This window comes from Xenopus laevis, chromosome 9_10S, assembly GCF_017654675.1.
Source record: "Xenopus laevis strain J_2021 chromosome 9_10S, Xenopus_laevis_v10.1, whole genome shotgun sequence".
Classification (NCBI taxonomy): Eukaryota; Metazoa; Chordata; class Amphibia; order Anura; family Pipidae; genus Xenopus; species Xenopus laevis.
The window spans coordinates 75,747,965-75,771,227 of NC_054388.1; the positions used below are offsets into that span (position 1 = coordinate 75,747,965).

General features: G+C 39.3%; 1 non-coding gene across 11 annotated transcripts; it reads left to right on the plus strand.

Annotated features, from left to right (window-relative positions):
* The first annotated feature begins 72 nt into the window (after window positions 1-72).
* On the plus strand, window positions 73-10,973 carry lancl1.S. 11 transcript variants are annotated; one of them, XR_005964486.1, is made up of 11 exons: window positions 244-468; window positions 4,082-4,168; window positions 4,398-4,515; window positions 4,952-5,159; window positions 6,331-6,478; window positions 6,825-6,971; window positions 7,347-7,529; window positions 8,399-8,560; window positions 9,088-9,160; window positions 10,081-10,153; window positions 10,790-10,973. It is a non-coding gene; the product is annotated as a LanC like 1 S homeolog (transcript). The 11 variants fall into 11 exon arrangements; XR_005964490.1 differs by lacking the exon at window positions 244-468 and adding an exon at window positions 73-204 and having other exon boundaries at window positions 4,082-4,173; window positions 10,081-10,973; XR_005964484.1 differs by having other exon boundaries at window positions 10,081-10,973.
* Window positions 10,974-23,263: the final 12,290 nt, after the last annotated feature.

The window sequence follows — 23,263 nt, forward strand, 5'->3', positions numbered from 1 at the left end:
TCCCTCCTCAAGCAGTGCTGACCCCAGGCCCGAGAACAATAGGCCTTATATGACTCTGTCTGATTCACTGCAGCATCTTTGGGAATGAAAGAATCGGGCAGACGGAGTAGCAATTCTGTTGCCCATAAGAATGATGGAAGAAGGCTGAGGCATGACATCAACTGGAGGAGGATTATTTAAGATAATGGGACCTGGCATGAAAAAGTAAGTGGAAATAGCATACTTGACAGTGTAGGGAGGAGACCTTTCAGTACAAAGTAAGAGGAGATTGAATAATTGTGTACAGCAAAGAGAAAAGTGTGATAAGCATTTCTTAGCAATGCAAAGACTTTAGATTTTTTTTTGAGTCCTAATTTGAACACCGTAGTTCACATGCAATCACGTGGTGGGCTGTCATCGCGAGCTCCGGCTGCAGGATTGTATATTGACTTTCTGTTATATGTGCACAGAGAAGACGCCTCATTGACTGTGAGTTACGATGGGTTTCAGCGAGGCTCTCCACTGTGCAGCGTTTTATGGAGTTATCTGTGTTTGAGCTGCCGGGCTGACTCACGGCCTGCAGATGTAATGGTCTGGTCCGGGCTGCTGTTGTGGTACTTGCAAAGCGACGCGTGTGTCACAGTAATTGCCTCTGCATGGAAAGTGACAGCTGGCATGGGCAGTATATGTGGCTCTGGGAATAACATAAAATCAGAAAAAGTTGTTGTGCAACCAAACCTTGCCTTTTATGATTGGTTTTACACCTTTCCACAGGTTGTGCCAAAGGTTTACCTGGATTTTCTATTGAGCATTTGTTTCCCAGCCCAATATTCAGTAATATAAGCGATCAGTGCACGCAAGATATTAGGTATTCTCAAATATTTTATTCATTTGTAGTTTTTTTTCTTCAGTGTGTAAATTGGCCTACTTTTGAAATGGCTTGTGGCTGCCTTTTAGCTAGTTTTGTCAGTCGCTGGTTTTAAAACTAGATCTGGCAACCCTAAGGTGGGGTAATGTCTTCCGTGACCGAATGAAGTATTGTAAAATGTTTAAAGTGCTGAAGTGTTTCAGACATGGATGAATCCAGCGACATAGCCGCAGCCTACGGAAAGCATTTAAGGTCATCATTAGGTGAGCACACACTCCTGCATGCGGTCTCCTAAAGAAGAAGTATGCAGACTCTTCTCTTATTATACTCACTTATCTGAAGAAATTGCAGTCACACCTCTGTGCTGCCCACATTTGCTGTTGCAATCTCCTCCCTTGTCGCTCATTCCGCAGCCAGCCCTCCTTGGTCCTCAGACCTGCCTCCTCGGTCCTCATTCCTCACTCATCAGCCCTTATTACAAAACCCTATCTCCTCAGCCCTCCCTCCTCAGCTATCAGCCTGGCTTAAGAGCTGAGGTCTGAGCACGGAGGGCAAAGGGCTTTTGTAATGAGGCCTGAAAAGGGAGGGCTGAGGCATGAGCGATGAGGGAGGAGATTGCAACAGCAAATGTGGGCAGCACAGAGGTGTGACTGCAGTTTCTTTGTATAAGTGAGTATAATAAGAGACAAGTCTGTATACTTCTTCTTTGGGAGAGCGCATGCAGGAGCGTGTGTTCTCCTGATGATGTCCTAAAATACATTTTGTACGCAGCCTCCAGGGGGGTGTATGTAACAGGTGTATGGAGGTGCACCAAATCTTGCTCTTGTTACTGCAGACTGGTATAACAGGGACCAGGGCAAGGAGGGTCTAACTCCCAGCAGCTCCTGGTAAGCACTAATATTAGTAGACTCTGTCTCTTCAGATCGGCCCTCACTCAGTGGTGTAACTACCAGGGGAACAAGGGGTGCAATTGCACCAGGGCCCCCCTCGGGGCCCACCGGAGATCACGCTGCAGTGTGGCGATATGGAAACTGCAAGTCTAGAAGGGTGGGGGCCTGGGTGCACATCCTGAGCCCAGGCCTGCGAGGGATTAATTCCATTACTGCACATTCTTATAGGCTGGAGGAAGGGGTACCACTCTGGTATAGGCACACAGCATTCAGTCTTTCTTTCTCAACTTTGTGTGTCAGTGCTTCTTAAATACAGTATAACAGATTTATTGAACAGATGCACAAATTACAGGATGCCAATCCCTTCTTATAGGTGGGTGTGCTCTCAGATGGTATTACACAATAAAGGCTCACGTGGCAGTAGGTCAGCAATATTCAAAGTACTCACAATTTATCCTTCATCACATCACAGACTCTCTCTTGGATAGTATGGCCTACCACTTGGTCATCAACTCTTTATCACTAGGTGAAGCCCGCAGTGGTGTTTTACTCCAGGATCTACCTAATCCTGAACCTAACCACTCGGGTCCCTATAATGGCAGCAGAGGTACTGAAGGGAACTAACCCCAATTACTCTCCTTGTTGGAGCCTTAGCTGTTCACTAACTTTCCTGATCTTATCTGTCACTCCTAAATTGACCACTCTGACTGGACACTTGCTTCTCCTACTGAGGCCTACCTCCACCTCGAGGCCTACCTCCATCTCGAGCCCTACCAGCAACACCCCAGTGGGCATACTAGAAAGAGGCAGAACACATGAGGGCTTCCCTTTTTATAACCTCTGGGGAAGTACTCCCCCTCCCATCTGTTAAAAAAGGACCCAGCCTCACTGGCTAACACAATCCCTGTGGAATTAAGGACCTAAAGGTTAGCAAAAGCTTTACCCTCCTATATATACATTAGTATATAGAATAGCAATGGTAGTTAGAAACAATTGTAGTAGGAAGAATGGATGAGGGATATGTATGGATACATGGTTGGGAAAATGGGAATAGAGTTGTATAGGAATGGCACAAGCTTGTTGAAAAAAAAAACACGAGGGCCAAGAGTCCCCGAATCCTTGGTGAAAAATTGTATTGAACCTCGCCAGCTTTTACTTGCCGAGTTTTTCTGGTGACTTTTTGTGGTTTTGTTCTATGTTCCAAAGAATATTATCGAGTATATTTGTACTATTGATAAATTGTCCCCTTATTGTTTTCAAGATTTAAAATGTGTAGGTATAATGCCTCTTTATATAGGTTGAAGGAGAAAAGGGAACCTGAAGGATGGGTGGGATGTATATAAGCTTACTAGCACTGCTAGAATTGGTATTCACCCCACATTATAATACTGTATATGTATCATTTTACAACCCAATCTATAACAACACTGAATTAGAAAAACCTGATTATTATTTTGGCTATTACCACTACCATGTTAACATGCTATATGCATAACCATTGGTTTGCCACAATCATTCTGGATCAATTTTAGCTTGTTGGGTGTGAGTTTATAGCTACAAGCCCTATAATCAAGGCTGAGGCTTCTAGGATCTGTCCTCATGCCCCGACGGGACCAGATTCATTTACTGATGGATTCTCCAGGTTACAAATGATGGGTTAACAATAAAATTGCCATGTATTATACTTCATTATTTACGTTGCTCTTGAGAAATTCTGAATAGCAGTGGAGGGCACATTATACAAAGTCTGAAGTGGGGGAAATTAAAAGTAACGCCTTTTTTTAAGTTACATGGAGTTGAATTCCAACAAATGTGTTATTTTAAGATTCAGTTATTTGACTCTTGAAATGACGTCTGCACTGTTATTATTCTTCATTTCATGTTTTATATTTTATAAAGAATATTTACCGTACCACTCCTTGCTCACCACTCTTTGCCATCATTGCATTTTTACCTCCGTAATCCTTTTAGTTGAAGTGAGCGGGATAGGACATAAATAATTAGAATAGTTTATTTAGGGCAAAATACAAGGGAAAGCAGGTTTCAGCTATTCAATTTTTTTCTTTTGACTTCCATTCTGAGCAGCTGATATATTGGGAGCTTTGTTGACTGTGGGGAGCTCAGCTGTAGGCATAATAAATGCTAGTAAATGCTTAATTAGCATTAGTTTATGCTTGACATTCATATATTACGTTATTTAGCAATCTTTCCTTAGTGCTTCTCTACAGAGAGAGAGATGAAAGCATATATCTTCTATTGATTTGATTTGCTAGCACCATTCAAACTTTGTAAAACTTTCTGTCCTTTATAAATATCTTGATATTATTGCACCTCTCTCTCATAGGACTGTGATCCATCATGGAGCAGAGATCTTTCCAAAACCCCTATTCTGATTACAACCAGCAGGCCTCAACAGCCTTCAACTCCACAGGTCAAGTAAGTGGTACAACCAATTAATTGTGTATTACAGTTTTGCTGTCACTGAGTTATGCATCTATATTAGTATAGCGCTAAATAATCAGATGCTCATGGGGGGGAACCAGAAATCTAGAGTGGTCAGTACAACTGTGATCAAATTGCAATTTAGTCCAGACAGACTGCTGTGCAGCCCGTTAAATATTTAAATACAGACAGTAGCATATTTTCTTTATCCTTTCTAGCTGACTTATGAGTTTGTTCATTGTCTGAACAATAAAGTCAAGGAGCTACTACAGGCTATGGAAAAGGGACTCAAATCAGCCGACCCTGGAAACTGCACCGTGTACACAGGCTGGGCAGGTAGTGTATTCCTGGGAGAGAATATCACACACAACCCTATGTGGGGATGCGTATATTGGGGAGATGAAATCTAAGATTGAAAAGCACTTAGTTCCTAGAGCATTAATTTTGCAGCACACATTTCCATAGCTACGAATTATACTTCCAGCAATTAAATTATGAATGACACATGCACTTATGAGTTTTATCTGTAGAGTTCTGCATTGCTGGTGTAACACAGAATAATTACATATCCAACCTAACAGCAATGAAGGATGTACATTTAAATCAACTCTGAAAAGCTGTGTGTTTTTTGCCCTTTAAAATGGAATAAGAAATATTTTAATAAGATAAATATATTTTTCTTTGCTCCATAAAGCAAAGCTAACCAACGTAACTGAACTGTCAGTTACTTAGTCATTCTAGCAGCTCTCTAGCTACTCATTGTGTGTTTCAGGCATTGCTCTGTTGTATTTGCATTTGTCTGATGTATATGGGGATTCATCCCTTCTGCAAAAGGCCCATGAGTACATCAGCAAGAGCCTGCGTTGCCTGACAAGACGTCATGTCACTTTTCTGTGTGGAGATGCTGGACCTTATGCAGTCGGAGCAGCTGTGTTTCAGAAGCTTGGGCATACAAAGGAAGCAGAAGATTGTGTCAAAAGGTACCTGCAACATCTGAAATTGTATGCTCATGTCACCACTAGTTTCCTGGCATAGAGTTATCCCAGGTTGTTGGGGCGGGGGGGGGGGGATTAGTTGTTTTTCAAGCTAGCTACAAGCCTGAAAAAAAGAACTAAAAGTGCGTATTAGTTTAGTTGTTCTTGTATCATATTAAACAACATATGTCTGAATCCGGTTGTTTTCTCAGTAGCCGTTTAAAGGAAATGTAGCTGTTTTAAAAACTGTTAAATAGCATTGAAACACAAAGCACACTATGGGAACCACTGCCTTAATGACTGTAATCCGTTACCTTTGAGAGTGTGGAATGGTCCTGGGTTTAAATGCTGCATACATACCATTTCAGCATGGATGCCATTGATATTATTGGTTGGTCTGAAGCTATATGATTGGAATGGAAATATGTACCATGAGAGCTATGGCCATGGGGCATATTCAAAAGAATGCGAACAAGCAATTCACAACAATAAATTAGACGAGAACCCAAAAACTTTATTTACTTATTTATCCTCGGCCTTCAGAACCAAGCATAGCATGGTTTCTGCACATACATAAATGCACACAAGCATAAAGTTCTTGGAAGACAGTCTGAGCAATTTTTCTCTTATTTTTTCTTAAAAGTTTACATTTCCTTTAAGTAAAAATACCCTCTTACTTTGTTTCAGTTATTGTGCGGTTGTATACCTTTGTGCATGTTACCTTTTCTGCAGTCAGTGTTACACCCACTCTTGGCACACGTACCAGAATAAAATAAAGTTCAGTGAAGAATGTAAATTTAATTATATCCCATACTGTTTCCTGTGAGATTATGCTACAACAGTGCTATTGCCAAACGCTACCCATTCATGTTCTCCCACTCTCTGCCTAAAAGTGGCCAAGTGTGGGCTGACCTATATAATACTCTGACCATGGAGCCCGCTGGCAGAACGGATGATCATCATACAAGTGATTATACATGTGTGTGGTCAATTTTTGTGAAGAGGAACTGCTACACTTATTTACTTCTTTTTAGGTGGAAATTTGCCATACATGACAGATGGTCAGGCAGTATAATCAGAATTTGCCTAATTTCCCAACCAAGTATGGGTATCTATGGCCAACTGTAGCCATTTAAATGCCATGTCATCAGACTTACAACATCCTAGATCTCTGCAGCCTCCTTCAGCTACATCCTTCTGTGGTAAGGCCAGACTCTGGACTTCCAGATGAACTTCTCTATGGGCGTATGGGATACTTGTACTCCCTGCTTTTTGTCAACAAACAGTTTGGAGAGGAGAAGATCCATTCTAGCTACATCCAACAGGTACAGTCCATATTGTCTGTGAATGTATCATAAAGCTTCTAGCATTTTCAAGAATGGTATAATTAACTGAAAAAATAATTATTACAGTATTTTGCTGTACTGTATTAAAGAAATAAAAGTGAAAGGATCAATACAGGGTAATTGATACTAGCACAGTGAATGGAGGGTATCAGGTGAGAACACTGTACAACACACCAGTTGTCCTGGACCTCTCCTAAATATGCAAATACAAAACAAGTATACCTAGTCATGGCAGTTGGTCTAAATCATTAAGTACTTTGGGCCAGGAGAAAGATTCATGGGTCTTCAGTTGCTGCATGAATATTGCCATATGTTGTTTCTCCAGGTGTGTAGCATTGTGCTGGAGTCCGGGGAGAAACTGGCAGGGAGAAGGAACCTAAAATCCCAGAGCCCTTTGATGTACGAGTGGTACAGAGAGTACTATGTGGGACCTGCCCATGGTTTAGCAGGAATATACTACTTTCTATTGCAGGTGAGCAAACTGCCCTAGAAAGCATCAGGGGGGATGTGTGGGCGTGTCTTAATATGTTTGTGTATATGTTTTAGTAGGAGCATATGAGCTTGAAATCATTAAAATTACAATGGAAAGCTACTTAGTGGACAGAAGTGTGAAAAAAAGTTGGATTTTGACGGGTGCAAAGGTTGTGTTGGTTAATAACGATGCACCAGAATATGGCTAAATCTAGGTCAGTATCATTTGTTTCTAGTTGAACTAAAGAAGCCACTTGGATGAGTGGTGAATCATTTTCGAGAAAACTTAAGGTCACTAGAGTTACTAGATCCTTTACATCATGCCCTGTATGAATGAAAATCTTCATAGACAATTTGTATCCATGTTTCTCCTCAGCCTGAGTGTAATGTCAGTTATGAGAAGCTACAGAACATTGTCCGGCCCAGTGTGGAATATGTCAGCCGTCTCAAGTTCCCATCTGGCAACTATCCTCCTTGCATTGGTGACCGTCGGGACCTGCTTGTACACTGGTGTCATGGGGCTCCTGGTGTCATTTACATGCTTATTCAGGCCTACAAGGTACAAGGATAAGTTTTTAATTTGTTGTGAAAACTGCAAAAAGAAAAAGATATAGAAACACCACTTAATTGTAGATAGTGTTGTTTCTTCCATGGGCCAAAATGAAAAATTCTCTACAATAGTGAATCATCTGCATCAGGTCTGATGCCTCAGGTTGCAGCAGACCAAGAAGAAACACTTATTGCAAACACTTGTTTTGCTAGCTGCAGTCAATTTAAGGGAGAACTGCAGCAAACCCAAGAATGCCTCCTATTCAGAAGAAAAGGAAACATACTGTTATTGTCTTGTTGCTTAAAATATTGGTAGTTCACATTTTTGTCATGAAATTGCCTGCCAAAGGCTAATTATTATAACAATTAAATTATAATTAATCATATTACAATGGAAAGCTACATAGCATGACATTACCTAACAGTGATCCCCAACCAGTAGCTCGTGAGCAACATGTTGCTCTCCAACTCCTTGGATGTTGCTCCCAGTGGCTTCAAAGCAGGAGCTTATTTTCGAATTCCAGGCTTGGAGACAAGTTTTGGTTGTATAAAAACCAGGTGTACTGCCTTACAAAGCCTCAGTGTAGGTTGCCAATCCTTATAGAGGCTACCAAATGGCCAATCACTGCACTTATTTGGCACCCCAAGAACATTTTTCATGCTTGTGTTGCTCTCCAACTCCTTTTACTTCTGAATGTTGCTCACGGGTTCAAAAGGTTGAGGATCCCTGACCTATTATAATGACTTTGTTCCCCAGTACCTTTGTTCCAGCTGCTTAGTAGTAGTCAAAATGCCTAGTGCATTATAGCCCTTGAAAGTAATATAAAGCCTTTAAAATAAATTGTGATAGTGATAAACTCCATGTTCATTCTGATACAGCAGTATCTGGAAGATGCTCTGTAATGTGCTGAGGTCGCTTGGCAGTATGGTTTGCTAAAGAAAGGATATGGATTGTGCCATGGAGCAGCAGGGAACGCATACAGCTTCCTAGCACTATACAACCTGACCAAAGATGTCAAGTTCCTCCACAGAGCCTGCAAGGTACCTTTCTGCTGGATATTATTGCCATTTAACATTATTTGTATGGATGTATACATCAGAGTAACTAGTATGGTTAATAGGACGTTTTTTAAGGTGACGTTAACCCTGCTCATACATTGGGTATATTGTCTATTTATTCCTCCAGAAGATTAACCAATGTGGTGGCAGAGGATACAAAGAATGCTTTGGTCTGTGTACAGCTAGTTTCATTATTATAAATTATACCCTTATTTTCAAATACAGATTTTATTTTTTCTACTGTATATATTGCTTTGTTTAATAATGAGTGACAAAAGTCCTGCATGTTACCTTTATGTATTGTTTGTACTGTAATAACGTAATTTAAATTGGCAACTTGTGGCTGTCCAGAAAAGCAAAACTGATTTCAAATTGCTTTACCAATACATTTACATGCAAACTGCATTGCACAGCATTGCAATAGTGTTCACAAGCCAACAAAATAATAAAAAATGTGCCATGTATTTGTTCCTGTCAAATAAGCTGAATGTGTATTTTTGCTGTGGCAGTTTGCAGAGTGGTGCATGGATTATGGGATGCATGGTTGCAGAACTGCAGACACACCTTATTCACTTTTTGAAGGTAAAGTAAATCTTATCAATGGTGCTTAGTGACTAGGGGGCAGATGTATCAAGGGTCGAATTTCGAGGGGTTAAGTCCCTCGAAATTTCGACTGGGGAATAGAATCGAATAGGCAATTCGGGCGAATTTACGCGCCGGCGAATAGTCAAATGGGCGAATAGTCGCATGATCGAATATTCGATCGAATGATCGATCAAATGCCTTTTTATTCAATCAAAAACTTAGAAACAAGCCTATGGGACTTTCCCACAGGCTTTATAAAGCAATTCGGTAGGTTTTAGGTGGCGAAGTAGGCAGTCAAAGTATTTTTAAAAGAGACAGTACTTCGACTAACGAATGGGCGAATAGTCGCATCGTTTTTGCGCTCAATCTATTCGAATCATTCTACTCAGGCGAATTTACGCCAATTCGATAGTCGAGGAGCACAAAAAACTACTCGAAATTCGAGCTTTTTTCCTTCTATTCCTTCACTCGAACTTAGTGAATGGGCCCCTTAGTGTCATCTTATCACATGGCTCACTGACACATGTGTAGAATCAGCATTAATCTCTTTGTTCCATGACTTGTACTGTGCTGTGCTCTTATATTGCCATGGAACTTATGTGACTCTTCTAATAGTCTTGTTCTTTACAACAGGGAGTACATTATATTCTCATTCTCTTGCAATCTCTCTCTCTCCAGAATTTACTCCAGATTTCAATTACAAAATCATGAGGGTGCTTTCCCGTTAAGTTAAGAATTTAATGCATAGACACACCATGTTGTTTAAGTGAGAAATTATTATTTAATATAATATCTTTTTCATGGTATTATTCTATTTCCGAAGCAGATATAATTTTGGACCTGAAAAATGACATGATTGTGCTTAGTAACTCTTTAATATGTATTTACTCTTTTTTCCCCATTTTTTCCTTTTGTAGGAATGGCTGGAACTATCTATTTCCTTTCTGATTTACTGGAGCCCACAAAAGCGAAATTCCCATCATTTGAAATGTAAAAATGTTATTCAGTCGTATTTCCTTAACTCCATGCAGTGTCCCCAAACATTGCCTGGGGTGAGGTGTGCAGGCAGCTGAGTGTGGTAATGATGATTCTCAGTGATTCTTGAATTAGTTCAGGATTTCTGTATTTAGTGACAGCAACCAGCTTTGTACATAGCTGTATAACAATGCCTTGTGCATTTATGTGCTGCCAAGGGATGTCCAACTTATGACCCTCCCTGCTTTTTGTGTTTTATTCCATTATCCTGACACCTAAAATATACTTCATGCTGTAGCTCAAGAACAGGACATGCTTCAGGTAGAAATGGTGTTTTCTATACAGAGGGACACATGCTTTGGAATTTGTTTGCTGTATAAAAAAAATAATTACAGATCAAGCGTCTAAGAGCAAATTGCAGGCAAAGGGTGTGGTCCTTTAGCTAATAACTGAAGTTGTTCATGTCATAACTAGACTGACTGAAATGCATATACAGATAATTTTAGGTTTGGATTTTGTGGCTTCATTAAGCAGCATTTACTGAGCTATGCAGCAGTATTCTGCCTTTTGATAAAAGGATGTTAGTAGGTTTGAATGCACTACTTTAATTCCTCTGTAACTCAACATTTGCTGTTTAGATGTCATTCTCAGTCTCAGAAAGAAAAACTGGACAACAGCATCCCTGAGGCCACACACCCCAACTTGGATGGCTGTATTTGAATTCAAGGCATTGGTTTATTACCCAAAAGAGGTAAAGACTGTGGTTTAGCACACCACAACACATCCCTAAGACTTAGGGGACTTTGTACATATTGAATAAAAATTGGAAACCGTATTCTAGTGATTTCAGTTTTTTTACTACTTACTATTTTTTAAATGGTTTAAGAGTTTGAATATGTAAAATGGGGTTCCTTAGGAAATTATACATATAAAATGTTTTAGATACCCTATCATGTATAAGATGAAAAATATCCTTACCATGATAAAAAAAAAAAAGTCAAGCTTTATCCACCCTCCATTTCCAGGCTAAGGGCAGGTATTTACCATAAATGATTGGCTTGCTGCAAGTGCTATGCTCAATCTCAGCAATTTGCACTCCCAGGATCTCTGCACTGCACCCCTCTAATCTTTCAGGTTCAGGGCACCCATCATGTTACTTTTGTTGTGACGATGGGCCACTTGTGTGCAGCAGTAGAATTCAAAGAGCTGTCCCTTGGGTGAAGGGTCTGTCTGCACATCTGGCTTCAGAATTATACATTAGAGTTGGTCGTAGATCTAAATATCAAAGTAATATAACAGTAGTTTATTATATTAATAGAGAACATCATTAACTGTTATATATTTATTTGTGCTGTTGAGAATACACCATCCAGGCCAGTTATATGATCAGTGGAACCAGGTAGCTTGTTGAAATGCAAGTGGCAATTGCAATAATCCCTGAAATGATGGGTTGAATGGTTACCAATAGGACATACAAAAACACATTTTAAAAAATGCATTTTAAATATAAGATGGATTGCACCAAGAGCATTAGCTCTGCTGATTCTATGAAATTGAATTATCAATTGAGGCTTGTTCCAAATAATAGTAGTGTTCAATATAATAGCTTGTTCCAAATAATAGCAGTGTGGAGTTCAGTTATTCATTCTGTGAAAAAAAACAGGCCCTTATTTAAGGAAGGAAGGCAGCAAATGTTGCGCATGTTTTTTATAGTAAATTTCTTTCTTAAAATGAAGCCCCCGCAAAGTCCCATTGTTGAAAAAAAGACTTGCTGAAGTGGTTTCAATTTGCCAAAAAACACATTGACTGGTCTAAAGCAAAATGGTCAACATTTTGTGGACTGATGAAAGCAAGATTGTTCTTTTTGGGTCTAGGGGCCGCAGACAGTTTGTCAGACAACACTCATACACTGAATTCAAGCCACAGTACAGTGTGAAGACAGCGAAGCATGGTGGCACAAGCATCATGATATGGGGATGTTTCTCATACTATGGTGTTGGGCCTATTTACCTCATACCAGAGATCATGGATCAGTTTCAATACATCAAAATACTTGAAGAGGTCATGTTGTCTTATGCCAAAGAGGAAATGCCCTTGAAATGGGTGTTTCAACAAGACAACGACCCCAAACACACCAGTAAATGAGCAACATCTTTGTTCTAGACCAACAAGATTGACATTATGGAGTGGCCAACCCAATCCCTGGACCATAATCCAATAGAAAACTTGTGGGTGACATCAAAAATGCTGTTTCTGAGGCAAAACCAAGAAATGCAGAAGAATTGTGGAATGTAACAGGTGCCAGAAGTTGGTGGACTCCATGTAACACAGATGTGCAGCAGTTCTCAGAAACACTGTTATACAACTAAATATTAGTTCAGTGATTCAAAGGAAAGCAACATCTTGAAGCATTTTTCAGTTCATACAGTGAATGTTTGAGTTTGTAAAGAAGAATGCAGACACTGCTATTTTTTGGAACAGCCTAATATTCCCTTTTCTTCACTTTTAAAGGATAACACAAATTTTATCAATGTTCCTTTGTGTTTTGATTTAGAATAGAATGTGCAGTGTTTCCAATGCAATTGACTGTATGGAAATAAAAGCTATTGCTAGCAAGGATTTTAATCTTTATTCACTTTTTTAAACACACTGCTATTATTCTGAACACAAATATATATATATATATATATATATATATATATATATATATATATGTATATATATATTGCAACATATGAGTAAATATGTTAATGGGAAATTATTTTTTATATGTGGATTTAAGGACTATGGGGCATACATAGCCCTTGTCTCTAAGATCCATTACAAATGTATGCAGGCACATGTTAAACTGCTTTATAATAAAGTTGGAATGCATGAAGATATGCTATTTACCAGCAGAGGGCAGCAAAAACAAACCAGTGTACTGTACTGAAGAAGAATGCTAATTGTTAAAGCAGCTTCACAGCAGCTGGTACTGTCAAACTAACACGTGTTCCAGTATTGAAGAACTGTCTGGAACATTTGCCTGTACAGACCTGTTTAAAAATGGATTAAAAAGCAGAGAATACTGCTGCTGTTCTCTACAACTTATAACCAACTTCCATAATTGAATCTATTGACAATATTTACCTTTATCCTGGTGGGACTTCAAATTATCCTAGATATTATATATTTTTGCAGTATATGGATGCAGGGCTTTTTCAAGATAATTAATACTATTGTGATCACTATACAAGGCTAGCTATGGCAGCTATTTGTTACTTGTCAGTGCACACTAAGGCAATGATGTGAAATTAACTGTTTGTGATTACATTTGCCCTTTGTGTAAACTAACAGACCAATACCATGCCCATCACTGTACACACAACACAAAGTAGAAAATCAGCCTTTTCTCTGCCAGCTTTTTCATTTTCAGAATAAGCTGACCCTTAAAAGGGTTGTTCACCTTTACATTCACTTTGTGTGATATAGAGAGTAATTTGCAATTGGTCTTCATTTTCTATTATTTGTGTTTTTTAAGTTATTTCGCTTTTCATTCAGTATTTCTCCAGCTTGCAATTTCTCCAAATTACCCTAGTGATCATACGCTGATTTCAGTAAGAGACTGGAATATGAATAGGAGAAGTCTGAATAGATAGATGAGTGATAAAAAGTAGGTATAACGATAAATGTGTAGCCTTACAGAGTATTTCTTGTTTGGATGGGGTCAGTGACCCCCATTTAAAAGCTGGAAAGAGTCAGAAGAAGAAGAAGAAGAAGGCAAATCAACTGGCAGTTAGGCATATTAAAAAAAAAAAGGTTGAACTTGATGGACGTATGTCTTTTTTCAACCTTACTTATTATGTTACTATATTTAAAAACTATAAGAAAGAAAAAAATGAATGAGCCATTCTTTAACATACTAAAAGTTAACTTAAAGGTGAACCATCCTTTTAAGCACAGACGTGTCTGTATATGTTTGGCCCTTTAAGATGAAAGGGGATTAATATGTGACTTACAGTACATGGCAGGGATGCCATCCTTAAACCAGTTAAGAAATAGACACAATCCTGACTCTTCCTTCCATGGTGTTCTTCACAAAGGTGAGACAGAGAAAACTGGAGCAAGAAAGATTAGTGGAGAGAAAGAACATCATGTTCACATGTAAAATGTAAAAAATCTGAAACGAGTTAAAGGGGTGGTTCACCTTTGAGTTATTTTTATGTGTGTTGTAGAATGGCTGGTTCTTTGCAATTTTTCAACTGATCTTTTTTTTATATTTTTTGAATTATTTGCCATTTTCTTGTGTCTCCAACTTTCAAATGGAGTCACTAATCCCATCTAAAAAATAAATGCTTTGTAAGGCTACAACTGTATTGTTATTGTTGCTTTTTATTACTCATCTATCTATCCAGGCCTCTCCTATTCATCTTCCCGGTCTCTTATTCAAATCAATGTATGGTTGCTAGGGGAATTTGGAGAGCTGCTGAATAAAAAGCTAAAAATCACAAATAATAAGAAATAAAACCCAATTGAAAATTGGTTCAAAATATTGCTCTCTACATCATACTAAAAGTTAATTTAAAGGTGAACAACCCCTTTAAAGCACTGCCTGGTTGCTTTGAGAGATTGCACTCTAGTAACCGCTTCAATTCCAAACTGGACAGCTGCAGAACAGCTAAATAATTCAAACACCACAAATAAAAAATCAAGATCAATTTTTTTTTTTTTTCAAATTGTCATACAATAGCACGCTACACCATACTAAAAGTCAAAGGTGAACAACCCCTTTATTACATTTGGGAATTTAGTGTAGATGAACTTGTATTGTAAAGAAACATTTTAGTCAGCTATAGCTATAGGTTCTGGTTTATATTACTTTTGTCAATCTTTCCTCCGCCAAGTAAGTAGAGTTCTCTCTCCCATGCTCAGAAGTCGGTGTCCTTAAGAACTCTCTTTATTTAGTCCCATCATAACGTGACATGCTGAGACAATAACACAAGTATTGAATTAAACATGCATGGAAGGAATCTAAATCAATGACTATTTATGGAGGCTACATGGAAATAATTGCTGCTTCAATACAGGCCAGTTTCTCAATTTTTTAGCTCTGCTGTCTGTGTCAATCAAACTTGTAAAATTCCACTACAGACTTATAAATGCCTGTCAGTCTATAATCTTACCTTGCCCAAATGTATTGTCTTACTATCATTGGTAAGCTTGCAGACTAGTATTCATAGCTAGTATCCTCCAAAATTTAGCTACATAGTTACTAGAAGTTTGCTCTGAAGTCATAACCCATAGCAACCAATCAGCAGTTAGCTGTAATCACTGAATTGAAATAAGATGTAGGGTACCCACTGTATTTAAACATGAGCTTGTCAAATGTAACCCTTTTTTTGAATTCCACCACCAGCAATTACGTCCTGTACAAATATAACTTGTTCTCAAACATTCTTTGCAAGTTATGGGTACATCTGTGTGCAGTCACGCCACTCAATGTTACTTTAAGCCCATTAACTTTGAAAATAAGAAAATTTTCATAAATATACAGTATACTGACTACATATCAATTAGTGTCTGAATGGTTTGCAGAGTCTATTGCCTCTTTTGCCTCTATGAGATACCACTGGAAACCCGTCTTGAAGAACTACAAAGGGGAGATTTGGAGTTAACGCTTATTCGCTTATTCGCTTATTCGCTTATTTAATATTCTTGGAGAAATTGGTAAATCATTGATGCATCAATGTTTTTTTTTTATTCCTGTAGCCTACATGGGTCCCTAACTAAATGATGGAAGTCAACTAAAATGTCCAAACACCACCGATTTAGACAAACTACAATCCCCAATACACAAAGAGGACCCTTTTGGCAATAGTATGTTATATTTCATTATCCAAGCTGGCCATGTTAACCCTAGGCCAAAGCACTACCATTTATATTGCATGCTGCTTGCTAAGCAGGCTAAATGAGAGCAGTGGCCACATTGAATTGATCCTTTTATTAATCCAACCAACTGATGGAAGTGCAGCCTGGCATTTCTGTTGAACTATTACACACATCAAATCAGGTCATTGTCCCAGCAAATGTAGAAGAAATCATGTAAAACTGGTCAAGTCCATGAAATGAGTTTTATATGGAGGCACATCTGTGCATTGTGCCCAACTAGTTAGACCTGGAGTCATATGAACATATGAATAGCTTGACACAAGGCAATATTAACTCTTTCCAAATCAAAAACTGATCCCTCTATTGCAAGCAATTCCTCTGTATATTGTTCGGTACATTCAACTGCATTTCATACATTGAAATCAAATGCAGCCGGTTCTCTAGTGAATGAGTTAACTTCCATCTGCTCTGAGCTAACATTTAGAAGGGGTGGGAGCCAAATGAATGGCATTGAAGAATCCTTGTCTGCAGGAGGCTCTGATTGGTTGTCTCTTGCCGTTGTGCAGTCAATGGGTTTTGTCGCAGTCTTTGCAGTGCCACAGGGGCTGTGATGGCCAGCAGAAATTTAATATGGGATTTGGTCATCTAGATCAAAGATGGTTTGGAGCTGGGCCCATAAATAACTCTAGGGATGCTTCTGGAGCATTGACAATGTAGATCATATCCCCGGCAAGTAAGGACTGGATGACTGCATCGTTTTTGTTTTAGGAGTTACAGGGCTACCCCCTAACATCCCTGATTTGTTTGCTCTGCAGAACCATACAGCCTCAGATATCTGAATATAATCATTTGGCTTCCTGAGCTGTGGATTAAGCTATTTAAACATTTAAAATCACAACATTGTTTAGCTAAATTACATACTTTCTGGAAAAGTACTTTGTGTATAACACTTTCATATTTATTAAATATAACAAGCAAAGGTTATTAGCAACTAATATATCAGTTGCAAAAAGAATCAGACGTACCGTATATGATTCATTAGATTGAGAGGAAATCATAACAGTGCCCTTCTAATCTGCAGGGATCATTTCTCAACCCTTCTGACAGCATCAATGAAACCCTCCCACACCTTATTCCAGGATGAAGAAAGGGATTCTGGGTTAAGAGGCATGTACTTGCACCCCTTAACTCTTTATTTTTAGAGTCCCAACATCACTCACCCTACCCCTTCCTTGGAATTCCTTGTCACAATATGTAGCAACCATACCTGCAATTAAACCCTTCAACCTTTCTATGTGTGATTGTGAATCAGAGAAGAGGTTCCAGAGAAGGGATATTACAGGATAGTTTGGCCTGACCCATAATGGAGGCACAACAAATTATAGTGAAGCTGCTCTCCCATATAGCAGAGATACAGGACTCCTGTAGCACCAAACTGCAGAAATCAGTGCAGGATTTCCTTTAGAAGGAGAATACCAGTTGATAATGCAAAAGCTGGGGATGGGGCTATGAGGTGCATATTAGTTACATCACAGGCAGGATTAAAACCCAATTAGGGGTGGGGCTATGACACAAGGGGGCGGGGCTGTGACTCAGTGGCCAGCACAGACCAAAAATTATCTGGAATCAAGTTTAATGCCGCCCCTAAAATTACGCCACCTTAGGCCCGGACCTTTGTGGCCTTTCCAGAAATCCGGGCCTGAATACACTAGTTTCACCAGTGCAGCGGAAATCTGCCTTTCAGGGTAATTACATTATATTATTAGCATGTATTTATATAGCGCCAACATATTGCGTAGCACTGTAAAGTAAATGTGATTATACAACTACATCACATGAATTACATATATAGAATATATGGAGTAACAAACATCACAATCAATACTGGTACAAAGAGGTGAGGAAGGCCCTATGCATAGGCATACAGTCTAAAGGGAAGGGAATAATACACAAGGTGTGGGAGTGGGCAAGATCGAAGTAAGTGGGTGAGAAATGTGGTGTTGTATGTGGTGTTGCGTTTGGTAGTTAAGCAGAGTGAGGGTAGGCTTCTCGAAAGAAGTGCGTTTTCAGAGATTTTTTGAAAGCAGAAAGGTTGGGAGAAAGTCGCACAGACCGTGGGAGAGCGTTCCAGAGGAGGGGTGCAGCCCTTCCAAAGTCTTGAATTTTCATTACTTTAAAATACTTTCATTTTTTTGGTGTTACTGTTCCTTTAAGGAGGTAATGGGTGGGACTAAGTAGGAGCAGGGATTGGGGCAGATTAGAGACAAACTCGAGGCAAATTAACTGGGAATTACAAATCTACTGGAAAATACATTGTCAGTGCATTTATAATACTGGCCCTGGCTGCTCTTTTAGGCACATGAAATATCAGCCAGTTGGTAACCCTAAATTGCACTCACCAGCACTCTATAAGATTATAATATTAGAGGGAATGCAGCCTAACCTAGAACATAGAGAATTCAGACATTACTATAAAAAACTTCAAAAATGATTGTTCTGCCTGTGAAATGTATCGTTCCATTGCCCCAGGGTCACACTAAGGGGCAGATTTATCAAAGGTCGAAGTGAAGGTTCGAAGTAAAAAACTTCGAATTTTGAAGTAATTTTTGGGTACTTCGACCACTGAATAGTCCACCTTCGATTCGAAGTTGAAAAAAACTTCGAAATTCGAATATCGAAATTTATCATGTACTGTCTCTTTTAAACTTTGACATCGACCATTCGCCACCTGAAAGCTGCCAAAGTGCTGTTTTAGCCTATGGGGAAACTCCTAGAACCTGTATGGAGGTAATTGGGGGAGTTTGGGAGATCGACGGTCAAAGTTAAAAAAACTTTGAATCGAAGTAGATCGAAGGCGCTATTACTTCGATCGTACGATTCGAAGTAGGCCAAATACAGACCACTTCGACCCCCAAATAACTTCGACCTCAATTTGGTTGGTCTTTTTGAATTCGAGTTTCAACGTTTTTTCAATTTGAAACGCAACCCTTGATAAATCTGCCCTTAAGGGTAATGGCAGGTATAATGGATCGAGACCACGACTCCACTTCTTGATATGGCTGTATCTGGATACATTACACTGGGTCGGGCGCAGACACATGCAGTGGATTTTGGTGCTAAAATGCAAACTCTTGCATTTTGGTGCCAAAATCCATCATATGTGTCTGCACCCAGGCCGTTGTAAGATATCCTGGCACAGACACATCAAGAAGCATAGGATGGATTCTTGGTCTGCATTTCTCTACTTTCATCACTATAAGATGATCAGCTTCAGTGGACAATACTTTAAAAGAAAACTATACCCCCAAAATGAATACTTAAGCAACAGAACAGAACAGAATTCTACCAAACTGGTATATACAGTATATATATGTAAGTAAATCTTGCCCTTTTACATCTCTTGCCTTGAGCCACCATTTTGCGATGGTCTGTGTGCTGCCTCAGAGATCACCTGACCAGAAATACTGCAGCTTTAACTGTAACAGGAAGAAGTGTTGAAGCAAAAGACACAACTCTGTCTGTTAATTGGCTCATGTGACCTAACATGTATGGTTTGCTTGTGTGCACAGTGAATCCTACGATCCCAGGGGGTGGCCTTATTTTTTAAAATGGCAATTTTCTATTAAGGATTACCCAATGGTACATATTACTAAAAAGTATATTATAATGAAAATGGTTTATTTACATGAAGCAGGGTTTTACATATGAGCTGTTTTACTCAATATCTTTTTATAGAGACCTACATTGTTCGGGGGGGTATAGTTTTCCTTTAAGGAGAAGCAAAAGCATGTTATTCTTGGGGGTGCCAAAAGTTAGAGATTTCTGAATATTAAAACAAGATAAAATCTGTCTAGAAATCAAGATATCTGATTATGATTAAAGGTTGTAACTTATGTCTTAAGTTCACTAAATTTGTCATGTCAGCTCTATGCTATATAAAGGTGAGCCATTGAAGAGTTAAATATAGCAGTATGGTAAATGACTGAACTGCTAGGCTAAATAGCATTACAAAGCTTCTAGATTAATTAATCTGTTCACTCATTTTGTACTTTGTTCCAACTTGTTCTTTTTTGAGAAGTCATCTTGAAACAAACTATACTGTTCTAACCTTAGTGAAAACTGTCCTGTCTGCCATACATTCAGAGGCATCCATGTATGGAAAACTCCAATTATAGTTCATACATGTGTTTTGCCAAAAGTGACTCCACACAGCCTGATGGCTACAGATTCTCATCAAGTCTCATATTGTCATACAGGGAAGTCTGTTGTTCACTTTGGATTGTATACCATTCACATTAACATGAGAGCAATGAAAATGACTTAATTTTGAAAAACTAGTTAAGCTAATTGTAGATGAAGCTCACAGACAGGAATTTTGAAATAAATTACAACAGTATATAGGAGAATAGGGAGTAAGAATTATGTGTGTTTTCACAAATGATGTTAAAGGAGAAGGAAAATCGTTTAGCACTTGGGGGTGCCAAATGTTAGGCACCCCCAAGTGATTGTATTGACTTACCTGAAACCCTGGGCTGGTGCTCCTATCAGCAGAAAACTGCACCGGCCCGGGGTTATACCACTGAGCATCACGGAGCGATCCTCTTCTGGCTTCTTCTTTCTTTGCGCGGCTGCACATGCGCATTAGAGTGAAAAGCCGAACTTTAACTAAAAATCGGCTATTCCGTTCACCTGCGCATGTGTTTTCCCCAGGAAATTTGAAGAAAGAAGAAGTCAGAAGAGGATGGCTCCATAGTGCTCACTGGTATAACCCTGGGTCGGTTCAGTTTTCTGCTGATAGGAGCACTGGGGTTTCAAGTAAGTAAATATATTCACTTGGGGATGCCCAACATTTGGAACCCCCAAGTGCTAAATTACTTTCCTTCTCCTTTAACTAAATAGAAATTATATTTTTAAGCTACGGAAAAAATACTGTTTTGGGAATCTACTTATTCAAAAGTACTTGCATCAAAGAGGCACAAGTCAACCATAGGGCAGATTGTAAACAAAGGGGGTCCATGGCCAGGCCCAGATTTGTAGCAAGGCCACAAATGCCGGCAAAATAGTAGGGGTGGAATGCTGCCCAGCCACTTTCTGAAGAACACTAAGAACATCCCAGTGCTTGGGCTTGGGGAGTGTCACCAGAGTTAGTGGCTGTAGCTTCTGCTATGATATATACAGAAACGTGGGTAATGGCATAGTGAGGAGTGAAATTTTTGCCAGGTTTCACCCATAAAAGACGCCCAAAGACTCCAATGGGTGAAAAAAATTGCAGTGTATCCAAAACAATTGCACGTGTCAAACAAAAAATTGTCTTCCATAGACTTCAATGCATGTGCCGAATTTTTCGCCGTTTCGTGAATTTTGGGTGAAGCAAAACAGGTCAGATTTTCCCATCGCTAGTAGAGTTTTTTTTGTTTGTTTGCAGAACAGTTAGTAAGTTAGGCACCAATGTACTGTACATAACTTGTATCAGTGCAGGTGCATGCTTTTTGTACAGTTGGGGGGATGCAGGTAAAGAGACAACAGAAAGCAGTAGGTGGATACAAGGGGGTGTGCTGGCCAAGTGGCAACAGTGGGGAATTGTCAGCAGCCAGTGTATTACTGGGGTGTTCGGGGTAATGGCAAACAGCATGTTTGAGAAGTATGTAGTAATAAAATATAAGTTGTGGAATCACAAAAATAAAGCATTTATTTTTCAAAATCTAGCTAATAAGTAAACTATAATTTGCTAAAAGGAGATTACAAAGAATGTACATCCAAAACTGCACAAACTGTTTGTTCTGCACAGCTGGAAAATAAAAACAAAGACCTGACTGCTATTGGCAACTGCCAATTTGCACCTATACAGTATTTGTGAATAGGTCTCAGTAAGTAAGTGATTATTTTTGCAGTAAATTAGACAGTAATCCAGGTTAGAAGCATTGTGAGTTTTGGAATAATGATTTTGGAGCTGCTGAACATTCCACTGAAATTGCTAATGACAGTTAAGAATGTGAGAATCTTTCCACTGTCTGTGATGTACGGTCAGCAAAATTAGAGGGGCCAGCATTACAAGTGGAAGTGAGACAACATTATTTTTTGCCTTAGATGCAAACAAAAGGGGGGATTTGTTAGGATACAAAGCAGTAATAATTCAAGATAACCATTTTATTTCAAACTTAGGCCATCAGACCTTTTCAATGGTATGTTATTCTACCCCAGCTATGGTTTAACTCCCAACATGTTATGTATTAGTGCCATAAATAGCTTAGAGAAACAGCATAGCAAACACTAAATGTGTGCTCCTTATTCAGAAGGAACAGGCACAAGTGAGTTATGGGTAGGACTCAAAAAAAGCACAACTGCACAGCCAGAAAATGCGGAAATGCTCATAGCACTATCCAGTGTTTTAAAAACAGTGGGACATCTATTGTCTGTTGGCTTATCTGCTGCCAGATAGTATGCAATTCATCACTGTTTGTACCCCTAAACCATTCACAGAGGATTGTTTAACCCCTAGCTTGCTGACAACATACAGGTAGAGCCTACTATGTCCTTTATAAAACCCATAGATGTTAGTGTTACAGTGCTAAAGAGATGCAAAAAGTTACAACGCAGTTGCATTCAGGGAGCTTCATGCACCAAGTGCTGAGATGTGGATTCACTCCCTAAAGCTCCCAATAGATGCAAAGATTTCTATTGCTGAATGACGATTTTAGCGAAGTCCGACCAATCCTTCGAAATTATCGTGCGGTTAGTGGGATTCGAACGGTCGAACATCTTACGATTTTTTGGCCGACATCTATCAGGAAATTGATCGGCCAGGTTAAAAAATCTTTGTCGGTCCCAGTGCAATGTATCTAGGTCTGCAGGGCCAAGCAGGCAGCTCCCCTTTGTTTTCCTAGCAAATTGGTCTTTTTAGTTGATGGTCAATTCGTACGGTCATACGATCATTCCGAGATAATCGTGGTCTCACGATGATGATCGGATCTCAACATCTCAACATCTAAGACCAGCTTAAGTTAGGGGACATGATAGGGGAGGCCTATATGCTAATGAGGGTGGTATTGGGGGCTTAGCTTAAGGTAAAGTCAGAAGTTGCAGGACTCACCACTACGTGCTGGTGCAATCCCTTGTTTGGTATCTTCGGTCATACAGAGGGTACTGCAGTCATGGGCCCTGTAGCAGAGGGAGGCACTGAGATGCAAAAACGTGATTCAAAAGACACAGGATTTTGTTACATTGCACAGAGTTATGGCCATATGGTACCTGCACAAA